We start from the raw sequence: 27,411 nt of genomic DNA, 5'->3' as shown, positions 1-27,411 counted from the left end.
TGAGTGAAATGTCTGTATCACAAAGAGAACAGTGAATGGAACAGGAACCAACAGAACATACAACATCATAAAAGGATACACATTTACATAACAGTCCACTCATTTGTTAGCCATTAGCTGTGTGCCTTCACCTCCTCCACGCAGCTCCAGTAAACACACCATTAAATTAAAATGAGTGTGTCTTTAACCGCGGCTTACTGTTTTGCAAATGAGTGATGCCCTCTTCCTCCCTCTGTCTGCGTGACACACAAAAAGCTCTTTACTGATCCACAGCATTGTCTGTGACATCCACCCTCCACCAACATGCAGCAGCAGGACGGTTCTGTCCAACACTGGACCACCCACACTGTACTGACCCCGGTCAGACCCACACACGTTGCTTCAACAGACTCAAGTGATGGAGACACCTGTGGCATCCATGGTGTCCACGTGTTGATGAAGATGTTTTAAAATGACTAAAGTCCTACGACCATTTTTTTTTTGTCATAGTTTCAGGTAACCATAGCAAATGATAACCTGAAATTCAGGAAGTTACATTTAACAGTTTAAAAGCTTCTTTAAGCCCAAATAAACTCTTCAATGCTTTACGTACTGAGGCATTAGGGTTAGGCTTATTTAACTCGTTTGTGGAGAGTTAAATATTTAATACTTTCTCAAATTATTTTTTTTCTTGTCACCACGCTGCTTTTACATCTAAATGTTTTTATTACATCTTAGTGTTAGAACACCTGTTTACAAGTGAAAGATAATTAAATCGACCCTCTTCTAAAAAGTGTTTGTAGTGAATAACATAATCAGAATATTTTTTGTATTTGTTCCCTGAACAAACAATGGAAAATGTGTGGTGATGATTTTTTCCCTCAGGCCCTTGAAGATTTGTCACAGTATTTTAACCACCAGGTCCCTCAGCCAGAACCATGCCATACCTTAATAAATATGTAAAATTATTATAAAAAGCAAAATCATATGAAGAAGGAGTGCTTAAGGAGATATAGAAATGTAAAGTTCAGTCTTCTATTGTTTTCATAGTCTTGAGCTATTTTTAACTTTTCAAATTTGATTTAATCTCCCTTTCATGTCTTGATTTTATACGCCGATGAATACGCGGTTCTAATATCACAGCAATGGCTTTTTTATTCAATTGTCTGATTTCTGTCAGGACAAAGATGAGCCTATGATCACAACAAAGTTAAATCTAAAGTATGAATTATGGCTGTCTAAGACATTAAAGAAGTAAAATTGATACTTTTCTGTGACTGCAGAAATAATGACTGAAAATGTTTTGCAAGCTGGCATGTGGTGCAGAGCGGGCGCCATGTTTATAGACACCATTAGTCCTCCAACTGTCTGGCTTCGCTGCTCCGTCTCAGGACCAAGGCTGCCGGTTTTGTCCGACTTGGTTCTCTGTGCCTGCTTGCTCTCTGTTTTATAAAAGAACACTTGCATCAAAAAATCTTATAAATATTTGCTTCCCTTTCCATTAAACAAACCAACACAGCCAGTTATCCTGAAAGTTACTGAAGTACAGACGAACTGGGAGAAAAGCTACAAAATTAGTCGTGTGAATGTAAAGAATCTAAAGTATCTGAACGATGCTTTGCTTTTTTTTCCTTTGTCTTAAGTATTTGCAGCTCAAATGTTTTGCTGACTTTTCAAATGTGCGGCTCCTTTGACACAGCGGTGAATGATAGCATGACCTTCCTGCTAGTAATTAAGATGAACATGAGTACTGCACTTCACGGAGGAATTTCTCATTTAGCATTTGGCATCCAGATGAGGCACTGAATGGGCAAAGCAAATTCAAATAAAATGATTTTACAGCTGAAATAATAAAAAAAGGATCTTTTATTTACTTAAATCCTAAACCGCTGAATGATTTTCTTTTCAGGGAAAAAAAGAGACAACAGTCTTTCAGCACATTTAAGATGTCCTTGCTTTCAAACGTATTTATGAAAAACTTAAGAAAATGTTTTTTATCGTCTTTAGAAACTTAGTATTCCACCAAAAACAAGCAAATAATTTCTGTTCCTCATGTTGTTCACATTAGAGTTTAGTTGAAGTTACAAAAGAAGAAAAAATAAATAAAATGGAGAAACGGGGGGTGACTCACTGTGGAAAAAGATGGAAATATGTATAAAAAAATATATGAAACATGAGTAACAGGAGCAGGGACTGAACCCAGACTTCGCTTAGCATGCACAGCCAACACAGAGCGCCAAAAATAGCTCAGTGATCTGCCAGAACCACACAAAACTGCATGCAAGTCGAGGAACCAGGGGCCCCAACCGTGGAAAACTCATCAAATTAGGAGTCTGAGGAGGCCAAGATGGAAGAAAGAGAGAGCAGAGAAAAAGAAAGGAGGCCATCAAAGTGGGTAGTTTGAGTGTGTGATTGCTGTCAGACTGGGTTTGTCTCAGCAGAACTATTTGTAGCTTAGAAACTGGCTTCACAAACACACACCCACGCAGGAGAGAAAAAGCAAAGCTGCACCGGCCTCACTTCACTTCCCCCTTTCCTTTAACCTTGTTTCTCCCTTGTTCTTTGTCATCTTCCTTTATTTTTACAGCAGACTCTTTCTTTCCTCATTCCATCCCCATTTTTAGCCCTCTCTCTTTTGCTTCCTTATATATATATATATACACACACACACACACACACACACACACACACACACACTCTGGAAAACGCTGACTATGATCGGCTGTTACAGTCGAACCTCAAATAGTCCTGCAATTTCTTTCCCTGAAAAGATGTGACTGAGGAAACATGAGCAACATGTTGGAGCCTCCAGGAGGGTAACAATTTTTCCCTCAAATTTTAAACTGCGTATTATCGTATTTACTCATCTTTGTTGTCTAAATCTGTGCTTCACCGCTTCCTACTAGCTTTTCAGCTCCTACTTGTCGATTTCCACCATTTGCACTAATGTGCTCTTATTTATCTGGCTCACTAATTTGCTGAGACTCAGACACTTTGACTCTCACATTCGTCTCTGCATGTGGGCCTTTTTTACTCAACCCATCATTATGTCAGACAGATAAAAAACAGGGCTAGTTGATATCAAAACACCCTATCATTTCACCAAAGACTTTAAGTTTGAAGTGGTTTTGTTTTAGGTTCTTTTGTTAAGCTGCATTCACCAGCTGTGAATTTTCAGTCGCTCTAGTCTTGATTTTGGAACTTTGAGTTGACCAACGCCGTCTAAGATGGTGAATTTCTCCATGGAATCAGGAAACAGTCAATCCCCCCTGGTAGCTAAATAACTTCTAATTAGCTTTGACCAAACTCACTATTTATTTCCTTCTCTTACAAGTTCATTGTGATTGGACCTCCTGCTACAGGTAAGAGAACTATTCCTCAAACCTCATTTCAAAATCATCTTTTAATCTAATATATCCTGCTCCGACCTTTTCCAGGTCAAAGGTTTTCAGAAATTGTGTATCACAAATGAGCCACAACTCTCTGATCGGCGAACCTCCAGTTTTCCACTGGAGTGTTTCCAGGTCAGGACATCAGTGTTAAAGACAAGACAAGCAATTTCTCCTGTATTGACCATGGAGCCAACGCCGGTGACCTGAATTACACACCTCTGTTTGGGTTAGCTATGCTTCTGTCTGTCTGCTCATCTTCCTGCTGTCTGTCCTCTGTTTGTTTTCTCTCTGTGTGTGTGTGTGTGTGTGTGTGTGTGCCTTTGGGCCTCAATCTTTTTATTGTTCTGGACAGATAAAGAGATTGGGTCTCAAAGAAAGAAAAAAAAAGAGGTCTGCAAATTCACTCTCTCTCTCTCACACACACACACACACACACACACACACACACACACACGCACACACAATCAGAGGTTTCTTCGGATGAAAGGGTCATTGTGGTAGCACAGCCACAAATCCTGGCAGCACTCAGCTCTCGACAGCTAAAACACACCCACACCCACACACACACAATTCTTGCAGAACAAAACACTTCTTGTCTTCGAACCGGAGAGCCTGACCCCGTCTAAACACACAATGCTACACACACAAATAAAAAACACTTTGACTCACTCTCCATTGACTTTTAATCATTTCCTGCACCAGAGTCTCTAATGCCAAAATGCAAATTTCATCTGCGTTCAAAATTCTGATCAGTTTTGAAGCTGCATTTCTGCAAGCAAGTGCAGCCCCCCCTCCTCTTCCTGGGCACATGTGCACAGACTAAAGGTGGATTATCCTCATTTACAAATCTATGGCTTTGTGACTGACCCATCAGCAACAGTGGTGGCAGCACAACCCAATGAATAATTCAACGCTTCCTTAAGGGTTAAAACAGGCAGAAAATGTGCTTGTTAAGATCATAAAGAGCAGACAGCAGACACTTTTAGAGACACATGACATAAAGAAGACCGCTGAGAGGGGCTGAAGGGACAGACAGATGAAAGATGATGGGGTGGAAGAAAAATACAGATGCAGCCAATGGAAGTTTCAAGCCAAATGACCACAAATGGTCAATGGACTGAATCCATAAAGAGCTTTTCTAGTCATACCAACCACTGTTGCTCTTTGCACATCCTTCAGGACAGACGGACATCAAAGCAACCTATGAGAGCATCAAAAAACAGACAGCTGGAATCCTACGATCATTTCTATAAAGTTGATTTATCTGTAGAAATGCTCATAGGGTGCTGAGTGGTTGGCTACAAAGACAGATGCAAACCAAACTTGCTATTTTATATTACTTTGATGAAGAAAGAAGACGGCGATGAATAGCAGCTGTAAGGACCAGCAGCCCTCGGTGTCTCCACAGACTTTTTACAAGATAAGTAGATAAACATTCTCAAGTAAGCAAGATTAATAAGATGCAGTCAAATATTCCATTATAGCACAGGCATGGGTCTAATTATTAGTAATCATGGAGGAAATGCCCCACCATCAGGTAGCCTACCATCTACAAAAAAAAAAAAAAAAAAAATAGTGTAAGCATCTAGACCAGGGGTGGGCAATCCTGGTCCTGGAGGTCCGGTGTCCTGCAGCTCTTAATGTCTCCCTGGTCCAACACACTTGGATCCAACAGCTGAATCTCAGAGCAGTCAGGTTCTCCAGAGTCCTGCTATCAACCTCATTATTTGACTCAGGTGTGTTGAAGTAGAGACACATCTAAACGTTGCAGGATCCCGGCCCTCCAGGCCTGGAGCTGCCCACCCTGGTCTAGACTTTTACATGCCTTTAGGTCTGCTCCGTTTCTAACATAGTGGTACATGTCACGCAGCATGAATTTATTAAGTTGGTGATTTCATCAAGGTTGTGAGGGTACGGGTCAGTGTCTAAGCTAGCCATTTCCAACTTTTGTTGGAAATGTTTGTGTGAATGCCACAAACAATGTGCCACTTCCACAGACAAATTATCTCGACTTGAACAAGTACAAGCTAAGGCTACACTGGCAAAAACTACTGGGGAAAACAATCGCAGTTGCTCCATTCAACAGCCTCGTCTCCAACATCCGACATTCTGTCTCAACCTGATTAGGTGACATGATTACAGAGTCAACAGCCACACCAGGGCTGGGCCGTGTGGTCCTAATGTACTTTTTGGTATTCATTCTGATAATGATGAAGGTGATGATAAAGGTACTTGTTTTTCCACTATCTGTGTAGGACAAATGCATTTTGTCCTAAAAAGAGGACTCCTGTCTTTTAAATGCCTTTAATCACATTTCTTAATTAATAGCATTTCTTGGTGATCTTATGAATCCAAAAATGGAGGAATTATCCAAAGCAACAATTCTGACAAAGTTGTTGGTTTTTGTAACTCAGAGTCAAAACCAGAACTTTCCATGGAGACACAGCCTTACTACAAATGTCTTCAACCGATGGACGAGATAAAACATTCAAACGTTCCTGAGTGAAAACCTTATAAAACAAACTAAATCTTTTTAGTAGACATGTTCCCTTACAAGGAGTTTTAAGTACAAGGTTGACGAACAAGGACTTTCCAAAATGACATCATTTCATAATTTCTTCTGAATTTGACATCTTCCTGGTTATATGTGAAAATAAGAAAAAAAAAAAAAAACATGACTAAAGGGCCAAAAATAGATATACAGATCAAAATGTAGAATGAATGTTAAAACATGTGGGGAGCTAATCATGTTTGTCAGAGCATTTCTATGAATAGCTGGAGGTCACAAGGAGCTCTGTCAGAAAGGAAAACTGCGATTTGTGTCACCTGTGAGCCGACACATGAATGAAACAAGGAAGAAGAACGAAACACCGTGCCCCAGAGAGAGCGAAAATCTACAACGCCCTCCTTAAGGAGAGCAAAGTAAATCAGTCAAAAACAAATCTCTTCTCCGGATGCTTTCCCAACATCATCTCTCCCGTCCATCTGTCGCTCTCCTCCCTCTGTCTTTTTTTGGCTTTTTCCTCTCTGTCCTCTCTCAAACCTTCAATCTTGCTTCTCGTATCCACCGAGGCGTATGTAAGCGAGTGTGGCAGGCCTGGTGGCGGGGTGTGTTACAGCTTCAGACTAACATGCCCCCCTTCACCCTCTTTCCCATCGTATCCTCTGCAAACACATTCAAATTCAAAAGGCCAAAGAAGTTTGGAGAGCGACGCCAGATGTTCCTCTCCTTCTTCTCTTCCAGCTCGCTTTTCTTCTTCCTCACTCATCTGGCCTTTTATTCCTTTTACAGAGCCCCCTCTTTATCCTCTTCCATTTCTGAATTTAATAAGAAAAACCTCATCTTTTCTTTCTGTTGCTCTTTTCTTTCTTTGTGCGAGCCATTTATTTGCTTTCTCACTCCACGTTGCTTTATCCTTCGCTTCCAACCATCTATTTGTGTCAATGCCGTCTAACTCTGCGGTCCATTGACTTTTAACTCAATCAGCTGAAAACTTTAAAAGGAGCAGAAGCTTTGGGAAGAGGGAGAGCATTCACAATCATATCCCTGATATACGGAATGTGACGGATGTTCCTTTCCCCACTCTGCTGAATTCATACCGATCTCATTGGGTTTAATTGATGCAGTCACGCAGCCAAAAAAAAAAAAAAAATAATATCTTTCTTGCGTGAATATTTTCTTTATTAGCCATCTGGATCCCCAATTTTTCCTATTTATCACCTCCTCTCCCCGTCTCCACAGCCACCAGGTTGCTAATCCCCCCTCCGTCTCTCTCTTTCTCTCTCTCTGAATCTTATTGATTCTCTGCCGGTGTGTGTTTGTTCCTCCTCCTTTTAACTGTCAGAAGCAGATAAAATCTGCCGATGTCCCCCAAACTTTATAAACCCAATCTCTGTCTCCTGCAAACCTCTTAGGAAAAGCTGAGCACGAATCCTTAATATGCAAAGCCAAAGCAGATGGGAACCAGAGAGAAGTGACTGGGAAAGGGAGAGGGGGCGACTATTTGCACACCTTTCCATTTTTATCATCTCTCAAGGTTCATGAGTAAGACAAAGCTGTATTAAGGTATTATTCTGTCTATAACGACTTTAACAAAGTATTCAAGCCCTTAATCTTGTCACATGGCACCAAAAGTGTGTGTTGCATCGTCTCTGTATAGTCTGGAATTTTAATTGGTTGCGTTCACCTTCCTTTTACTGACTGACTTATAATCAGACCAAACGTCTCTTCTTGTAGGTCAATTAGAATTAGCATTTTTTTCTTTTGTGAATAAATTTTTCACAGTGATGAGAGAAAGAACATGTCAGATTTATTTATTAATGTCATCAAACTGTAAGTTGATACAGTTTTTGGTAGCATAGTCTTTAGCAGCAAGTCTTGGTTCAAATCTTTTTTGTTTCCTCCTCAATAGCCAAAGCTTCTTGGAGTTTTGGCACAGAACTGGTGGAGCTCAGTCTTTTCAGATCTGCCCTCAACTTATACATAAGATCAGGACTTTGTGTTCTAAAGCCGTTTTCTAACCACTTTGGGGTTATTGTCTATTTGGAAGACCTATTTGCTTTTTAGATGTTCCTTCAACATTTCCACATAATATTCATTCCTCATGATGCTAGCTGTTTCATGAACTCACCCCACTACTTTTCAGTCTGGATGGTACGAGCATCCCAGTTTTTCTGCCAAACTGGGAGGAAAACAAACTTTAGTTTTATTAGACCTCAGGACATGTCTCCAAAAATGAAGGTCTTTGTCCTTGTGTGCATTGTTCTGGATTTGATTTGAACATTTGGGTCACAAAGCCCATCTCCTTCTAGAGTGGTACTCCCATCACGTCTATACATGCTTACATCTCCAGTTAACTCATATGCGTCAGTCGACCCATCAGAAGTTCCTAAAGAAATGACATCATCCTTCGGGCTCTCCATCATTGTTTGAAGAGATACAGTATGTAAAATTCTGATTGTGAAGACTTTAATAATTAAATCTTTGACATATTCTCTTTCTCATTATTGCAGCATTTAGCAAATGGAGATAAACAAGAAAAGTTTGGTTTTCTAACTTTAGACGTTGAGGAAAAACAAGGTGTTTGTGTCTTTTAGTTTGGTGTATGTAAACTTTTGGTTTTAACCATACACTGCACTTGTCCCACTCATATCCAGCCTCCACCCATGTGCCCAAACCCAGCCCCCCTCCGTGCCCCTTCCTCCTTCTGTCCATTCAAGTATTGATTTAGCTGTCCATGATATGTCACGGTGATGGACAGCTACTAATTGGCCTAATCCAACCCCCAGGGGCATGTAGATCTCTGGCTGATCTGGAAACAGCTGTCCTATTGTGCAAGCAGCTGACACTGAGACCCTGGGGACCCGGAGAAGCAAGAGATGGGGCGATAGAGAGAGATCTGCTCACCTCCAAGAGCCAGTGTTTATTCTTCAGAAATCTTACGGTTCCTGCTGTTCTTACTTCAAACACACAGCGTCATCATAGCTGCTGTCTTTACATATTTTAAAGGCTCAACATGCATTTCAGTTGAGCCTCACACTTAAGCTACACCTGCGTACAGGAATATAAAAGACAGTCGGGTGGAGAACTCTGTGGAGTAAAAGACGGCTCTGGCCAAGCGGTCGGACAGAAGACGCTCTGACTCAAAGGTCGGCATCATGTCCCCGTCAGAGAGTCCTTGAGCGAAACACCGAGTGTCTCACATTTACAGAGGTAGACAGTCGTCCAAGAGAGGAGAGGAGCTGGCCTAAGCACACCCAGATTAGCTCTGCTCTATTGAAGAGGCAAGAGGCAGAACGCAAGGTCTTAGCGGATGCTGTTAAGCAGAGGCGCCTTCAGCCAGGGATGCAGCCCAACCCTCAACCATCACCCCAAGCCCATTTAGCCCCGAGGGAGGAGTGGGGGTCACTGTTTACATTCAAATTAGCCCGTGGAGACCTTACGGGACGAACATTCTGGCTTAAAGGCAGGTCATGATCCGCTCATCTGGCAGCCATTAGCTGTTTTTAAGCTTTGAGGCAGATTTTATTCATAATGATAAAGTGCGAACATGGGTTTGATTTTAAGGGAACATGGCTTGACTGTAAAGCTGGAAGGGCTTCATTAAACATGTAAAGCCCACCCTCAGAGTTACTCCAGGTTTTTTGAGGTTAAAAAACAGGAAGCTTGAATGAGTTTTGCAGCATTAGGGCTGGAAATCGGCTTTGAAAGAAATTAAAACTTTTACTGGATTAAATGGTGTTAGAACAAAATTTCCCATGTTTGTCTTAAAAAAAAAAAGTTGTTTTTTTAAGTTTCTTAGCAAATATTTACTTTTTAATCAGGGCTGAGATTGCTGTTCTGAATCAACACAACAATGTGTTTTCTCTCAAAGGTCCACAGAGTCCTGTTAAAACCAAACCATCATAAATAACTTCTAAACATTTCCTGCATATAATGAGAAATTTCTCCAGTGATGTTGAGCTGGAAAATAAACAACTTTGTTCAGGAGACAGTAAAGAATAGAAAAGCTGAAATAGTAATATGTAGCTGAAGACTTTCTGACTCGACTGTCATATTTTGATTTTTTGGACTTTTCCACATTTGCTTCTTAAGCTAATATCATTTTTTCGGGGAGGTTGCAAAGTATCACAAGGCTCTCATCATACTAGAACCGAGGTTTCGTAAGGATGATTTTGTGCTTCAACAAACGACTGACTTATTTATTTTTGATTGCCAGCAATAGTTAGCAGGATTAGGAAAAGTAACATCTAACAACTACTAGAGTGGCAAAGTAGTTTTAACAGTATGTGCAGGGTATGGATGAACTGGCATTAGGTGGACACAGACGCCATTTTGGCTACATTCATACCAGAAAAGTACAAACCATCACTTTGCTCTTGGCTTCGTTCAGAGGATCATCAGCTATTGAGAAACAATTGCTTGCTGGAGGCCTGGCTATCATTTGACCTTGACTTATGTACCATGAAGAAAGCTGCACTATGAAGCTTGTTGGAAATTGTGTGCGCTTTAAACAACCATCCCCTACTATGAAGAAAGAAGTGCAGAAATTGAACTGAATAGGAGAAATTCCACTGAAGGGAAATGAGAATCGAGCAGAACTGTGTAGGAAGACAATGGTCAGGCTAGACCAGAAGTGGCTTCACATAAATTTGTATCAAAAGTCTACAAAGCGCTAGGTTTGTTTACTCTCATGGAACCAAGTTTTCACTTCTTAATTTTTTTCCATCTTCAAACAGATCTGATTCATAGTTAAAATAGTATAGAATAAAAGTCACATTATATGTGGAAAGGTTTTTAAATACTTATTTCCTTACATTACAACAACATGGCCTTTACCGAGGCAGACAGGAAAAAGAAAATTGATCAGCAGTGTTGCAGACCCACTGCACTTATCATGCATGTGTAATGACCCTAATTACCCTTCTACATCACATTTCACCCGACCTGCCCTGGAACCACTGACACACCGCCGACAACCTGACAAGCAGAAGACACAAGAGTCATTGTGGTAAGACATCGTCTCCTGTGAACCGTCCCCTCCCCGTCCTCTGCGTTCCGACTCAGTTCTCGGACACGGTTGCTACTTAATAATAACCCCCTCCTCGTTCCCCACATGGCCAGGCCAGTTCCCCTCCCTCCTTCTCCAGGTTAACACAGAGAGCCTTTTGTTCTTCTGAGCTGCAATCTCTTACCTCACTAAGCCCATAGTCTCAATTTCAAATGGCCTGAGCAACCATAGAAGCTGAGATGAATGACGACCAGATGTTACTTCCTAAGTTTAGAGGAATAAAAATATATTTCTAAACTTCATTTTAAAAAGCAGATAGCGTCTTATTTCTTAATGTTCAACATCAGGAGGCAGGAGGAAGGTGTCCTTAAGCAACTCAACCTACTTTTTTCACACTTTCAGAGGTATTTGAAAAAATGCCTCTGAAAAATACAGTAGTTGAAATATAAATAGAAAATGGAAATCCTCTCAAATCAAATATATCGTTTTTTCCTCCCTCAAAATGTGGTAGCAATATATTTTCTTTGATTTTTTTTTTCTTTTCACTTTGAGAAAAAAACAGGTGACATTCAGCTCTTATTGCTCCAAACTGCTCCTAAAGATTGTTGAATAAAATATCAATGTGCATAAAAATCTGCACTGTTTTCTAATGTAGAAAAAAAAGGTCAAAACATCCATCTAGGCAGTCATTCGTCCAGCTACCTTCCTATTAGTTGCTTTACATTAACAAAAAATGACTTTTCTCAAAAAATTTACTTTCAAGGATTTTGTACAACACATATTTATGGTAAAGATTTGCTCCATATATTTTAATGCTGACAACGTCTGTGAAGAAGTCGCATCTAACTGAACTGTGTTTTTAGTTGCACCTTAAAAGAGAGAAGAGTGACTTAAGCTAATCGTTTTGCTGCATGACCAAGCTAACTAGCTGTAGCATGGAAGCGGAAAGCGCCATATTCTGCTGAACTTTATGAATTCAACAAGAACAACATGTTTATGAGCAGAGGTCGTCCAGGTTGCCTAGATTGTCTATATTGGAAAATAATTGTTCTGACTTCAATTTAAGTAGATCTATCAAGTATTTGGTATGTGAACAACTAAAATAGGCAGCGATCTGATGGATCATGAATTTAACTCTTCCTTAGCCTTGTTTCTAACCCCCACAAATAATCAGGACCCACTGTATTACATTTACTAATCGAGTTTGAACAGAAATATAGTAGGAGAGGGGTGTAATATGGCATAGCATATCAGACGCTTCATTATCTAAACATTTGTACACATAGCAACTATAATAAATTCTGACTTGATAGCTGATGGAAAGCTTTCTGCTTTGAAATCAAGATGTGTTCCTGTTGAGTTTTCTGAACTGCACATTGAAAATACAACCTCAGAGACCAAATACTACATGACAGATGTCCAACCTGACTTAACTGCCTTCCAAGTCAACAGATTTAGATTTTCTAGTTGTAAAACTCAGGTAAAACTCTACCTGAGTTTACTAAAGGTAAAACTCAGTGATGAGGCTAACTATCCATATCAACCGAGTTCTCTTCGTTCTAACGCAGTAGCAGTCATACAACGAAGATTTCACAGCATAAAATCAGAAGCACAAATCAACTGACAGTTACTGAAGAAACCTCTAACTTTTCAAGCAACAACTCTGAACCTCTGTTAATGTTCTGGCCAAACATTTTGGCGTGAAACTTCAAAGCTCCATCTTTTGAGCACATAGAAAACACTTATGCTTTCTTTGCCTATTTGAATTTCAATTATGAATTTTACTGGGTTTTTTCACTCTTCTTCCTCCCCTTTGGAGGTACATTTGCTTCTAATACAGATAAATCAAGGCAACAGCCATGTAGCCATCATGCATCGACTCACAGAGAGCTTAGAGTTCACCTTCTCACCTTTCGGATGATATGGACTTCTGCCGACAGGCTGCCTGGAATAACTTTCATCTGTTGCTCTGGTGATGCTAACACTCAGGTGGACGGGAATGCGCAAAGACTCTAATGCTGACCTTGCATGATCAGCTTTAGAACTACATATGAAAGCAACGTGCAACGACCCCTCAGTCCCCCTGCCACTAACACACACACACACACACACACACGCACACACACACACGCACACACACAAGCACTGACCTTGTTCGTTCAACCTTCCCACTAGAGTATAAACAATGTTGACTGAATTTGCTTTTGTAACCGTCACAATAAAAATAGACGAGGTGACAAATCCGATGTCACTCTAAATGAGCACCGAAAACTCAAATGTAAAATGACTCGAAGGAACTGCTTTAAAAATAAACCCTGACCAGAGTATCTGTCTGCATTTCTCACTAACTACTGGAATATGTTTAAAAAAACTCATTAAGATCTTATGATGGATCAAAATCCCCAAGCAGCAGAGGTCAAACATACAATCAATGGCTCTACCACATTTAATGTTTTACTAAAGGTCCTTGGATGTTTTTATCATGGCTTAAAAATCCAAATAAACTTTGGTTTTAATTGTGATCGTTACTTATCGCGTGTATTTTGTAAATGGCTATCCTATTAAATCTCTCACTCTACTATTAAAAACCGGGGTTGGGGGGTAGTAGCCAGTTCTGGAGGCAGCTATATTTGCTTATATAGTGAAAAAGAAGCGCTACGTTTCACATGCAGCTGCAGACAAAAAGCTCAGAGGGAAGATGACAAGTCGGATGAGAAAAGGGATGTTAGTTTGTATGAATTATGCTCTCCAAACCCGTGACTCATGGTCAGGGTTTGAGATGCAGGGGCAGGCAGAGAAATATAGAAGCAGACGAGCTGTTCACAAAACAGAACAATTTATCGTGTCCAACAAGGACACCGGAGATGTCCAAACTTCTTGCCAAGTCGGCCAAAGCTGCCAAGTTCAAAATACTCAAGGGTCACAAAAACCTGGTTTAGTTTTCAGATTATAAAAGCAACAATGAATTTATCATGATTCTTTTTGGTCATTTTAAATAAACTCATTCTGTTATACGAGTCGTCTCTTTGAGATCCAAGATATCATTTACAAGTCAGACAAAAGATACCTTTAATTATATATACTTTATATCTAAAAAGAGGTTTGCTTCTCTATTTAAAAAGGAATTTGGTTTCCTAAATTTTTTGGGATTGTTTTCTCTGTTTGTCCAGACATAATTTTTATTTGACTAAGAACTGGATTATGGATCAGCATTAGTTCAAAACTGTCAAAGATATTTTTTTCTAATTAAGTTCAATTACCGTACCTCGCCGTTAGTTGGAAAGGTAAATGAACGTTTCACCAAGAGCGGGATTTAGGAACACCGCCGCTTCTGCGTTGGAGCCAAGACGGTTTCTACTTTCCATTTTAACAACATGTTTGGTGTTTGAACCTCTACAATACGCAGCTTTAACCGTTTTCAGAGGGGGTGTCAAGTATTTATGTTTTTCAGCTAAAACTTCAAAGAAAGAAACTTCATTTGTAGAAAAAGCCTCTCAGTAAATATTTTCAAGTGCAGAAGTTTACTAAAACAGACACAGAATCCATAATCCTGGCGTGTCACTGCTGTGGCCTGGTCGACAGGAACAGTCTAATCAGACCGAGCCGCATGGGGCGAATTCAAATCAGCCAAATAGAAGGAAGGAACAGAGGGGCAAATTACATCTGCAGGTGCTCTGACAAATCACTCAGCCATTTTATTTCAATGGTCCTAAGAAATCTGCACTAAAAACTAAACCAACCTGCCTTGCTGCTGAAATGTTCTATACACATCAACCTGACTGACTGATTCATGTGCATGGTTAATAATAGTCAACACTTTTTCCAACTTACCATTGATGGTGTATTTAGCAACTTTTCAGACCAAAAAAACAAAAGAAATCAGAATTGGCAGGTTTAGCTTTTTGAAGATCAGTGACTGGCCAGAAAACTGCACCCCTAATTACATCCAATATTTACTGTGATGCCCTGGTGACCCGTCCAGGGTGTACCGCGTCTCTCACCCAATGGACACAGGAGATGGAGACCGGATATGTGTAGGTATAAGAAGTAAAATAAAAATGAACATTAAAAATGATCCGAGTCCAGTTCCCTGGGGGTCCAAAACTTGTACAATGGAAAGCTTAGCCTCCTAGAAAAAGACTTTACCAATGATTAGAGAGAAGGTTAGAGAGAAGGAGGAAAGACAGAAGAGAATGGGAAGATAATAGGAAAAAATAATAATAAAAAATGAGGAAAAAATAACATACAAAGAGAGAGAGAAACTAACAGAATGAGACAGCTGGAAGCAAAAGAAGTTATTGTAAAGGGGTCAAGCTTGCTGTGAAGTTTTGTCCTGAAGGTAAGAAAACAGACTTGTACTTACAGGAGGTGTGTGTGTACGCGTGTGTAAGAAGTGTATGAAGGCAGGCGGATTAAGGATAACACCTCTGCTGTGCATTCGCCAAGCTGAACCTGTGAGTCACAGGGAAGTTTTAGAGAAGGAGGCTGGTTCATTCGTACTTATGAGACAGGAAAAGAGACGTCTGTAATTTGCGCCCGTTTAGCGTCTGGCTAATTTAGCAAACGTGTTTAATGACAACGCAGCAGGTCTCTATTAGTGTTTACGTCACATTGCATATTCATGAGGGAGACTGGCTTGCAATGCATCTGTGCTGCAGCCAGGTTTGTTTCTGGGAACATATTGCTGGGTTCATCCACGTCACACCAAGGATGAGCACAGATGAGAGAGGAGGGGAGTGGAGCGGGAAAAAACTAGAAGAAGTACAGAAGGGATGGAGGGATGAGAGGGAACAAGAGAGAGAGAGAAAGACAGGAGTGGATGAGAACTGGTAGATAAGTCTCAGTGTGATCAAAGCGTTACTTTGACAGCCAGAGCGAGCCTCGCCAGCAGGCTGACTGGTTAATGTTAGCAACACACACTCTCACTTTGAAATATTAGAATATGAGATGGTAAGAGGCTTCATCTTGAATTTCTCTCTGTGACACTGATAAAGTCGGCAAAGGTGGACTGCATTCAGAAAATCCATTTTGAAAAATTAATCACTTTTTGTTTGCAGCAGATACATGCGAAGCATCTGCGTGTTGATGCTTTCATTTGAGTCCAACGCGTGTAGAGGCAGTGGAAGGACAACGTCCCCGAGCCTTCATAGACGAGGGTTGTGGTTTCAAAGCCATTAAAATGTTTAACTGTCTGGATTAAAGTCCTTTAAGGGTCTTCTTCCTTCCAGATATTTTCTGTTTTACCACAACACAAGAAGAAACAAACAGAATCAAATAAAAAGTATGGACAGAGTTAAGTACATCATGCAGTGCTCTAAACTGTCCGGCTAACGGGCTAACAGCTATCTTACTGTGTAAGCTAGTTTTCAGTTGCTCCATTTAGCCCTGTTGTAATGAACAAAGAAAAACAATAATCAATCTCAGCTTATACCTTTTAGATTTGTAGACCAAAGTACAACAAAGAACTTCAAAGTTCAAAGTTAAGGACTAAATACCAGGACGGCTCAGGACCAGAATGATGACTGATGAGTCAGGAGCTGCTTATATACGAGACTCTCTCCCTAACTTTCCACCACTCTGAGGATTTATTTGCTTTACTAAGCACATAGTATGACATTTTGAAAGAAAGAACAATTTTGGGAACTGAAAAACATGAACGCAATACTACTTAGCATGACTTTAGGTAGCATTTTCCTTGGCACTGATTGGCTGTACCATCAAGAGCAGAAACCAGAAAGACCGTAGAGGTTAGCTTCTACAGTAGCGCTAAGATGGTTCCAATGAGCTGATTAATTAGGGTAAATGTAGGGCCTGAACTATTAAAGGAGCCAATTATAAACGTTTTTAGATGGGACCTCGAGTCTTCATGGATTTCAGCTATGGTTCCTAACCCCTATGAACATTGGGAGTCTTGTATATATTTTCAGCGGATACAACAGTTGCTTTTGAAAATATAAAAGCAGTTATATAATCTACATGTTTCTTAATTTTAGGGTGAAACTACTGATCATGTTTTTCTCATCTAAACATGTCTAAACATTCACTCCTCTTATAACACAATGCTGCTGTAACCAGCTAATCTGCCGGAGCAGAAGACAACCATCCTGCTGCTTGGACAATTTGGTGCCGACTCTCTTTTCATCTCACTATTCATCCTGCAACAAGCGCCAGAGAATTCTTCTCTGCAGATCACAAGCTTAGAGATGCCATTGATAATAGTATAAATAATGGAGGAATGGAGCCGTGTAATCTGGTGATTAAGCCACTTATTTTCCTGAGCTCCTCCTCTAAACATGACATGGGAAGGGGCTCGGCGACAATGTGTTGCGTGTTCTGCCTTCCAGCTTTATGTTGAGAGTCCTCATTATGCAGCTATGTCTGTACACTGTCACCCACTTTTGTTTTTCCCCCAGTTCAGCCACAAAAATAGAAAAATAATGGTCAGATAACGCACGCTCCTGACCACACAGAGGTCATGCTTGCGATGCTTTTGGTCTCTGAATTTTCCCACAAAGTAAAACTACCCATCAGCCTCTTTATCTGCATGTTTCTTTATCCTCTCCTCTGATGCTGCACCTTCTATATCATAATCAGATAAGAGCTACGCAGCATTTGCTTTTTTTCTCCCCTCTATGCGTTTAACATCTAGTTTCACCCTGTGTGCTTGTGTCAGCATGTGTGGTGTGAAATTAAATTCCTTGTACAGCAGGGCACACACCTGTTTGGAACAGATCTGCCAACCACCACCACACACTGAACAGCATGGGCCGAAGCAGATGAGGCGTTTACTGCCTGTCTGTACAGGTCACCTCTACAAATGTGTTACATCTGCAAAGTCAAACTGCTAAGAAGGAAATGAAATAGTTATTTAGAAGGTAAGCGTTCGCAGTGGAGAGTCCACAGGCGAACCAATGGCGTTGTATTCTGGTCTTTAAGGGTAAATGTTCGGTACAGTAGACACCTGTCAGTGTTTTCTCTAGAATATAACCCCAAATTTACCTACGTGCTAGTGTTACATTATTTCAAAACATTCAAAAGGAAATGAAGTTTGGGAGTATTGGCTGGTGTTTACAAAGTAGCCAATCATGTTCTTTGGTCGGCTGTAACCCTGAGAACGATTCTGTGTGAAATTAGCTCAGGATTTTTACAAGGTGAACTTTGAACATGTGAGCAAACAAAAACGTCAACTGGTCCTCGGGAAGGCTGAACACGAACATACCAGTTAGTTTTATTGTTATCGCTCCATCCTAGAATAAATGTGCAAACTCGGCAATTTGGATTATAATACCCTAAAATATTTTGCCTAATAATGAGTCAGAGATTGAGAAGCTGAGACCATTACGAATGACCGCTCCGCTGGTGGCTGCGAAAGACTAAATGAACACACAGTCACATGCTCACACACAGTTAATTATTGTACAGAATAATGAGAAGAAAACGACTCATTAAATCTCTCCTTGACCCGCACGCAGAAGCTCGCCTCTTTTCCTCTCTTTCTCTCCTTTACGCTCACTCTGCTGTTCTTCAGACAAGCCTGTCAAAGCACATGGCTTTTCAGCTGTGAAATATTAATTGGTCTTTAAAAAAAATAATAAAAAAAAGAAAATCTTAGTGACCCCAATCCAGAATAATCGCAATGATGACGGAAAGCTAAAGGGAAAAAAAACAAAAAAAACAAAAGACCTTCTAGAATTCATAATTGAGAATTGAACTTTCTTCTTGACCTTCATCTCACATCGTTTTTCATCGTCCCTCCCCACTGAAAACAGCGTACCAAAGCACAAATGTGGTTAAAATTATGCATGAAGAAACAACCTTTCTTTTCTCTTCCCCTCATGTGACTGGTGTCATGAGATGAGCCGCCACCTGACGGCACCAAGCGACTGTCAGGGAAAACAAATTACCCTCGATAACACAGATCTGATTCCCCCCCAAAATAAAAAAATAAATAAAAAGACCCTTTCCGCATTAGAAATACATGAATACTCAGGCTTTTATGTAGAGGCATGCACACGGTCTGCTCTGGTCAATATCGATTTTCATTGTACTTAGATCAATAACCTGTCCAAGCTGTATTCTGATCATCAATACGCCAGTCAATAAAATCACTCATTAATCCTGAATTAACATCGATCGGGGATGGTGTGTTATTGCAGTCGCACCACAGCCGCCGTCCCCTGGCGATAAATCCACACAACCTGGCCCAAGTCGTTCCTTACGGCGAAAAGGTCAGAGAGGAGCAAACGTGGACCGCTTCAGAAGAACCGACACCTTTTTAAAAGCAGAGAACCCACAGTCTTCATCTCCAGTGATGGTGTCAGCTCGTTGCTCTACGTGCCGACCCACACGACCCCCACCCTCTGCTCGACTACGTTGTGACTTTGCTTATTGCTCAACGCGGGCGTAGGACGGCTTCACAAAAGTATCACGCTGCCGCTTTATCAAATCGAGTCCAGTAAATTTGATACGTTTCCTCATTTGCTGATTTTTGCTTCATGTCTGATTAATTTCTTGTCCTTTCTGTGCTCTCAGAAGTTGGACTCATTCCCGGCTGTGAAGAAAGGAAGAAGGAAAAAAGGAAAACACAGGAGTGCATGAACTTCAACTCGTGGGCAGTAATTCCAGGTTGCTCTCACGAAGAACACTGAGGGAATAATTGAAACCACATGAGCACCAGGAAAGAAAGAAAAACATACAAACTTCATGCTAGACGCCACTGAATTTGTGGCACAGAAAGGGAAGTATGGTAACGTGGCAACAATGCTGAGCGAGCGGTGTTGACAAAAAAGAATCAGCAGAAAATCATTTCCTTGCTCTTTTTAGCTGGAGACAAATGCGTCTTCGTTTTCTCCCTTTTCCCCAGGAGTAAAGGTCAAGAACACTAATTAGCAACTCTGTCATTTAATCTGGCTGAGACCAAAGATTACAAATATAATCTCACTGCACTCTGGATGTTATAAATCAGTGTTACGTCTACCAAGATTTTAACCGGTTCAGTTCTAAGCTTGGGTCAGAATGAAATTCTCTCTCTATAACCTTGAATAAAAATCTGGTTTTATGGTTTAATGCAATTTTAAAGAAAAACATGCAACATTGTCGGAACGAGTAGCAGTTATTCCTACTGCTGCCAAGATAAAATTAAATATTTATTACTACATGTAGCAAAAATTTGTCAATTTAACATTTTTCTTGGTATTTGGATCCATATAGAGGATCGGCAGGTTGGCACCTGCCAACCTGCCGATCCTTAAGGAATTCTCTTAAAATAAATATTTAATTCTCCTAATCTCATAGAAAATCATATTCTCGTAATATTATGAGTCTGTACTTGCATTATTTTGACTATAATCCCGTTTTATTATTATTCTGGTAATGTCACTGTCATAATTTTATTACTTTAATCTCATATTATTACAACTTTATTTTTGTCTTATTACTATTCTTGTATTATTACAATATCAGTCATGTATAATTACAACTTTATTCTCATTGCTATGATTTTATTCTCAAGTTATTGACTTTGACGTACAAATTTATTCACATATGACTTTATTCTATTATTATTAATTATAACTTTTGTACTATTTTGACTAACATAGGACTATTCTCATAATGACGATTCATGTAACACTATAACTTTATTCTTGTAATATGATTTTATACTAGTATGATTTTTTTCTCATATTTGACTATGTTCTCATAACATTGTGACTGGCAAAATGAAAAACCTTTTTTTTCTTAGCCTGGCCCTAATACTCTGCTGTACTCCTTTAGTTTACATACAGTGGAAAAAGAGCAGTTGCTTTTTTTTCAGCTACCTAACGACCACTTCGCATCAACATGTTGGGGAGGGGTTAATTGATTTTACTCATCAGTCTGGCATTTTATTTCAAGAACTTTAAGGCCTGTCCAATACTTAGCAAAAAGTAAGAAACGTGTCTCCTTGCAAGATCAAGAATGATGTTTCCTTTGATAGGACTTGTGGCATTTCTGTTCTTCCATATAAAGCTTGAAAACTTCACATTTTTGCTCAGTTACACAATAGTTATCAGACACCTGGGAAAAAAAAGATTATGCCTATATGATGTGTGTGAATATGAGCTAAGAGAACTCCCAATCGCACTGGGAGTGGGAAAACATTTTTAGTTTTGGCAGAGTCTAAATCGGTCTGTTAACTTGAGGGATGGCAGAATGAAAAATGTCCGTGGTTTTGAAACAGTAACTTTTTGAAAAAGCTTACCACTAACTGGTCTATGCCTATTCTGCTCTAAATAGTCGAACATAAAAGCAAAACAGAAGCTGCTGTGTAACTGTGACTCTGCTTTCTGTCAGAGCCGTGGACTCAGATATGGCAGCAAAACAAAATAAAGAACTGCAGCAGCAGAACTCAATTCCCCTTGAAAAGACCCCCCCACACACACATCCCTCACATACACACACCTCCTATCACCTCTCACTGGGAGGTAATGTGAATGTGAAGGTAACAGAAACCATTCACAGTGGACATGCTTATCCAGACAGACTGGATTTGTGTGTGTGTGTGTGTGTGTGTGTGTGTGTGTGTGTGTGTGTGTGTGTGTGTGTGTGTGTGTGTGTGTGTGTGAGAGAGAGTGAGTTCGGGGCAGTTCGTGCAGATTGAATCCTGTATCCCTGGGGAGCCTAACTACCTCTCCATCTCCCTGACCAGCGCTCTGAGAGAAGGAGATTGGTAAAGAATTAGAAAGAAAGAGCAGAAAGAAGGAAAACAAGCAGAGCAGAGCAGCTCAACAGCGCCCTCCATCGGTACCTGGACAAGGTTCAACACTTCCAGCCGTCTTTACCGTCTGTTCTCTCTCCATCCGTTTTCTTACTCTCATTAGTGTTTCCAGACTTTCAAATGATTGAAAAAGGAAAAGGTTGTTGACTTTCCTTTCCCTTTAAGACATTTAGTCTCAGTCAGTTTAAAACCTCACTAATTTGGCTGTAAACCCCTTTGAATGTTAGAGCCAGGTAAAAAAAAACAACTAAATTTTACACTAGTGATAAATGTCAGAATTGCACAGCAAAGCAACAAAATTAGAAGTAAAAAGTGAAGTTGAGTTTTTTCACAAAATACTTTTTTGTGCAGTGCCGCAGTCAATATTACAGCAGGAATACAGACTGACACGTCGGCTCTTTGCTAACTGGTGGGAATACTGCAGAGTATTTGCCTTGCCAGGTTTTTGAAACAACTCTTATGAAAAGTAGCAAATCTGATGACATTTCTGTGTTACACTCTGTGCCGTTTATTTATTTTTTTTGCTTTTTTTCCCCCAACTGAATATCAGCAAAGAATCTGATACGTCTCCCCCACCCCGCTTTCTTCTGTCATCCAAGCAACATTTCTACGTTTGGTTCAGCTTAAACACGGCGTGAAGATTCGTGGTGAGGATATCGAAGCGTCTGTCTTCCCTCCAGACGATCGCTTCCACAGATATGAAAAAGAAAACCAACTTCTGCTGGAGCTGTTCTGTACCTAAGTGAAGACGGACAGCTTCTCATTGTGTTTTTTTCTTTTTTCGTCCAGCTCAGACAGAAACGACTCCCATCCTGGAGAACTGAACGACAGACGTTACTGACAGAAGTCACGCTGCCCTCGTCTTCTCCTAACATCCTGATGGGAGTCACGCTCTGGTTTTTAAAACCTAAATCTGTTTCTCTGATCCCGTACCTTGTTGTTTCTACTCAGCGCACCACATCCTCTAAAATTCATCACATGTCCTGTTTCTGTTTTCTGGCCTCCAGATGCTTACCAAATTACTCCAAACAAAGTCATTTTGGGAGTAAAACCGCAGGAAGAAAAATAAGCCAAAGAAGTTGACTAATCTGGGTTTTTCCCTGGTGGAAAATTGCAAATTTAGCTGATTTACTATTCAGGCCTGATTTTTTTTCACCCTTTCTGTCTGCTAAGGCTTGAGATTTAAATCTTGTTGGGGGGTTTTAGCCACAAACCACTCAAGCACCAACAGGTTAAAACAGCCTCTGTACATTTTGTAGTGGAGACTTTTTCAGAGACTCAATGTGTTTTTCATCAGCTCCCATCTTTACCAATACAGCATTTCATACTTGACCATCCTTAAAGGTGGCTTTGTGAAATAAGTCCAGAAGGAATTGTAGTCTGGAACATTCACAGTTTTGTTTTGCCATACAAACAGACTTTCAGGTTTGTTGAATGTGACAATAGGTGCCATTGACCATGGGCGTTACGTCACCTTACATCAACTCAAACTCACCTTGAGGAGGTTTCAGATCCTATTACAAACAAATCATTTTCTATCATCTACTCACAGTTATCTTGGAGGACAGGTGGCTACACATCACCATAAAATATTATCCACCGGTATCAGTTTTGGCTTTACTTTTCGCCAGATTTTTAATATCTCATAAAGACAGTTGACCCAGATGGGTATCAGAATCCCAATCATTCAACATTGTATGTACCTGTATAAGTAGATTCAATTACACGAGTTGGAATTCATGAAGTGACCTAAACTCCAAAATGCTTTGACGCTATCTGCTAGTTAAAAAAAGCCTCTTTGGTCGTTGACTTTGTGAGTTCAGCTGAATCGCAAATCTCAAGCCTAACTTTTCCTATCCGATGGATGTTTAACGTTCAGACTGTGCTAGAAAAATGACATCAGTGTGGGAGAAATCTACAACACATCCGGCCAATGGACAACGCAGAAGATACTGAAGAAGATATTACCTTTTTATTCCATCTTAGCTAAGTCTAAATGTTTATTCATAGCGTAGAAAAGACGTCCACAAGAATACTGGTGACTGAAACGGGAGACAAGCTGCTAACCACGGATTTGAAGAATCAGGTCAAACTTTCACTGTGTTGTATTTGGATGAGTATCAAGACCTATAAGTATATTAGAGAATTAAAAAGGTTTGGTACATTAAAATTTTGCTTTAGTCTTCATTTTTAAGGGAAACATGGAGTATAAATCAACCAATCTCAACAAAGTATTAAACGATGTCTGGCTTTGAAGAATTCAGGCAGATTTTGTTTTCCTAAAAAAAATATTTCTAAGCGTCTCTTTGTTTCTGTGTCTCAACTGTTGGACAAAGCCTTTTTTATATTTGCAAGAGAAAACAAAAAGGGCTTGCTGGTGTGAGAACCTTCTCACTCGAATAAAATACAACAGCAGCAAATGATTTTCTCAATGGCTCCCACCAGACCGGAGCGCAAGGCAGAGTCGGCAGAGGGGAGAAAAGAAGGGGGTAGAACAGAGGGACAGGAAAAGGGATGGGTGGTAAAAATGTGGGGGTTCTGGGGCTGGTGGCAGAATGGGAGGGGGATCGTTTTCAAACTGCAACTGTTTGAGAGACAAAATGCTGAAAACAAAGTCAGTGACATATTTAAACTGCACAAAGATGGATAACTGCAAACCTTTTGCTACCACAACATCACCGTGGAGGTAACGGGGCCAAAGGTCTGCTCTATATATTTTCTGGTTCCCCTTGTCCAGACAGTGTCAAATTGGCTGTAATTTAGCAGAGAGCAAGTTTTGTTTAGTTTTTCTTTTTTTTTTTTTTTTGCTTTTAAAGCGTGGCCACCCTCAACCTACATAACAGTGCAATGGTCCCCATCTGCTTAGCCCCTGTTCAAAACTTTCTGGCAGTGCCCCTGTTTCCCAAATATCCAGACCAGACAGAAAATTCAAATTGCTCAACAGCAACGGAGGGAGTCGGAGCTGAAAAGACGCAGCGCACCAGACTCTCCTGAGTTCCAAGCAAAGACGAAGCTCCAATTATTCAAGTCGATTTTAATATCAAAAATTAGGGAAACAATTTTATGTATTGCTCTTAATCCATAAAGCAACAATATATATAGATTTTTAATGAGGTGTTTTGTGATATAAGTTGGGTAAAAGCCATAAAAGTAGCTATTTTCTCCCCTAAATACATCAATATTTTTGCTTCAATGCATCCAAGCCGAATAGGTTTGTTTTATTACTGGAGGCCCGAATTGAATAAAACTTGTGCGTCGGAGCCGCGGAGGGGCTTCAGCAGAGACGCTCACAAAGTTAGTCCAACAGCAACGCATGGAGCCGGGAGTCAGGCGACAATCCCGGCTCGGACATCTAACCGACACCCGGTGGCTGATACCCGACTGATAAATAAAGACAATTGTTGGGATTCAGATGAAATGTCCTGACCGGATCCTATCAGGAATCCAGAAGATTACATCTGCAGTGCTGATCCAGAGTGGAACCAGAATCTCCGTAGCATCCCGGGAACCAAAACCTTTCAACTGGTTTGCGCAATTACCCCCCAGAGGAGAGAATAAAACAGCTGAATGGCACAAAGAAATATGCACACAATCAAAATAAAATTTAAAAAAACACCCCGAAAAAAAAAAAATCAAGCTGCTTCTTACCTTGAAAATGAAAGACTCCCGTGAGTCTCCAAGGGATTTTTCCTCCAAAACATAGAAGTGGTATTGCTTCTGTTACCAGATGTCCAACACATCCACTTACTGTAAGCCCTGGGTTAACTGTTCTGCTGCTTTTTGGACGGGAAAGGTGAAAAATCAGAGCGCAGGGGCCAAAAAGATACAAACAGAACCTTAAAAAAAACCTCAGCAGGTTCTGAGATGATTTTTTTTTTTTTTTTTTTACAAAAGAAAATGCAGCCGGAGCAACCGTGCGTCTGGATAAGGTCCCGAAACTGAAGTGATGGAGAGGAGAGAAGGTGTCCGGGAGCGGAGGTGGTGGGGTGGGACACAGAGAGAGAGAGAGAGTCGGGGTGGGAGTGGTGGAGGGAATCACCGGAGCATTCCTCCCTCCTTCGGGTATGAAAATCCAGTCCGTGGCGTTCCTCCGTCCTGTCTCCGTCCTCTCTCCCAGAGAGTCAGCAGCGATGTGAGGGAGCCGGAGCGGAGCGGCAGAGCGGCTGCACCGAGAGAGGGAGGCGGGAGGGAGGCGAGGGAAGCTGGGGAGGAGGGAGGAGAGCGAGCCGCGCTGCCAGCCGGTGGAGGGCAACCTTCACTCTGGATTAGTTCTCTAAAACATGTAAAACTCCCCCTCGAAAAAACTGTTGGTACGTATTTTAATGTTTCTGTTCTAATTAAAAATTAAGCTCTTGCTTTTCTTTATGACCAAATCAACTCAACACCCCTAGTGTGGCGGGGAACCCCAACAGGAGGGTCATTGATGCAACAGTTCTTTGTCCTGATAGGCTGAAAGCAACTCCAAACTGCTGCTGTACATACCGATGGTCTCCCATGCAGCCAATGAGAGGAGAGGAGCAGCGGGAGACTGAGCAGCTATTGGCTGCATGGAAAACAAGCTCTAATTTCTCTCTCAGCCAATGAAAACGGAGGCACAAAAAGAGTCAAATATGATTCTTACTTCAGAGATAATAGAGGCTCTCACCTGCTGAAAGGGTTAGCACTAATGCGCAAAAAAAACATTTTTATCTAAGAATTTTGACTTCATTTTCTGAATTTTGACATTTTTCTCAGTTCTTTCAAGATGTTTCAGCTTCGCAAAGTGCTTTTCTTTTCAACCACTTCAAATATTCCCTATAAGACAAAGTCAGTGAATAGGCATATTTTCTGACAATAATTTGGAGTTATGTTCCACAATCTGCAAATAAGTAAATCAGTGAACACTGAACTGTAAATAAACAGGAATCCACTGCATGAATGTAGTTGTTTTGTGCCTGCTGTAAACCAAAAACCCAACTCCCATCAGACTTGGTCAGCGGCTGATAAAGCCCATCTACTCGAGTCCTGCCTGTACCCTGGTGACTTCAATCAGCCTTTTGACTGACTGCCAGATGCTCTGATGACTGCCTGATGACACTGAAGCCAGTGTTGCAACTCCATGCCCTCTGGTGCCTGGTCCTTGGTAAGCGAATAATTTACTTACCCTTCATTGGCCTGCATGTGCAGCACATTACATCCAAATCGGATTATTCATTGTGGGTGATCAGCTCGGCACTTAACTCTTTTTGGCTGCGACTGTAAATACTAACTTTCATTTCAGTGAGGTGATTAAGGCGTTCCTCTCTGCTTAGCTTCTCCATCTATTCACTGATATGTTTTGCTTTAAAATGTTCGATACATTTTTGAAACCATAGATACATATCCTTTAAAGATAAATATATTAGGCTTTGCTGTCTTGATCTCTGGGTTCTCATGGTAAACCGGTGCAGCCTCCTTCAGTCAAATGGCACAGCCAATAGCCTACAATTTCTTTTAGGAATTCAAATTTCCGCCCTGTAATTACCTGGGCTGCACTAATTAAAACAGCCTCTGATATGTAACAGAGGTTAGGATTTAAAGTAGAGCTGCTCAGAGGCTCTAGATTAGGATAATTAATGGTTCTTGAACCAATAGGCATTTGGTGTTAATTGTGCCATTGAAAATAGTTGGCCTCTCATTCTAACTGCGGCTCTTTTCCACTCCACTGTCAGTAGGGGAAACATTGTATTGGGGGGGAAAGAGTCACAAAACAGAATATAGATATATCTTTGCATATACAACACCTTGGAAAGGT

At 40.6% G+C, this 27,411-nt stretch overlaps 1 protein-coding gene across 2 annotated transcripts in view; it reads right to left on the bottom strand.

Moving 5' to 3' along the window:
* cdh11 (cadherin 11, type 2, OB-cadherin (osteoblast)) overlaps nucleotides 1-25,945 on the bottom strand; it is a 130,684-nt gene extending 104,739 nt beyond the window's left edge. For both annotated transcript variants that reach the window (XM_088001544.1, XM_088001545.1), the window contains exon 1: nucleotides 25,287-25,945. The gene's annotated coding sequence lies outside the window, so the exon portion shown is untranslated. The remainder of the gene's footprint in view (nucleotides 1-25,286) is intronic.
* Nucleotides 25,946-27,411: the final 1,466 nt, after the last annotated feature.

The sequence above is a fragment of the Poecilia mexicana genome, unplaced genomic scaffold, assembly GCF_051168715.1.
Source record: "Poecilia mexicana isolate PSO_F unplaced genomic scaffold, ASM5116871v1 scaffold_20, whole genome shotgun sequence".
NCBI lineage: Eukaryota > Metazoa > Chordata > Actinopteri > Cyprinodontiformes > Poeciliidae > Poecilia > Poecilia mexicana.
This window is presented reverse-complemented; position numbering and strand designations above follow the sequence as displayed.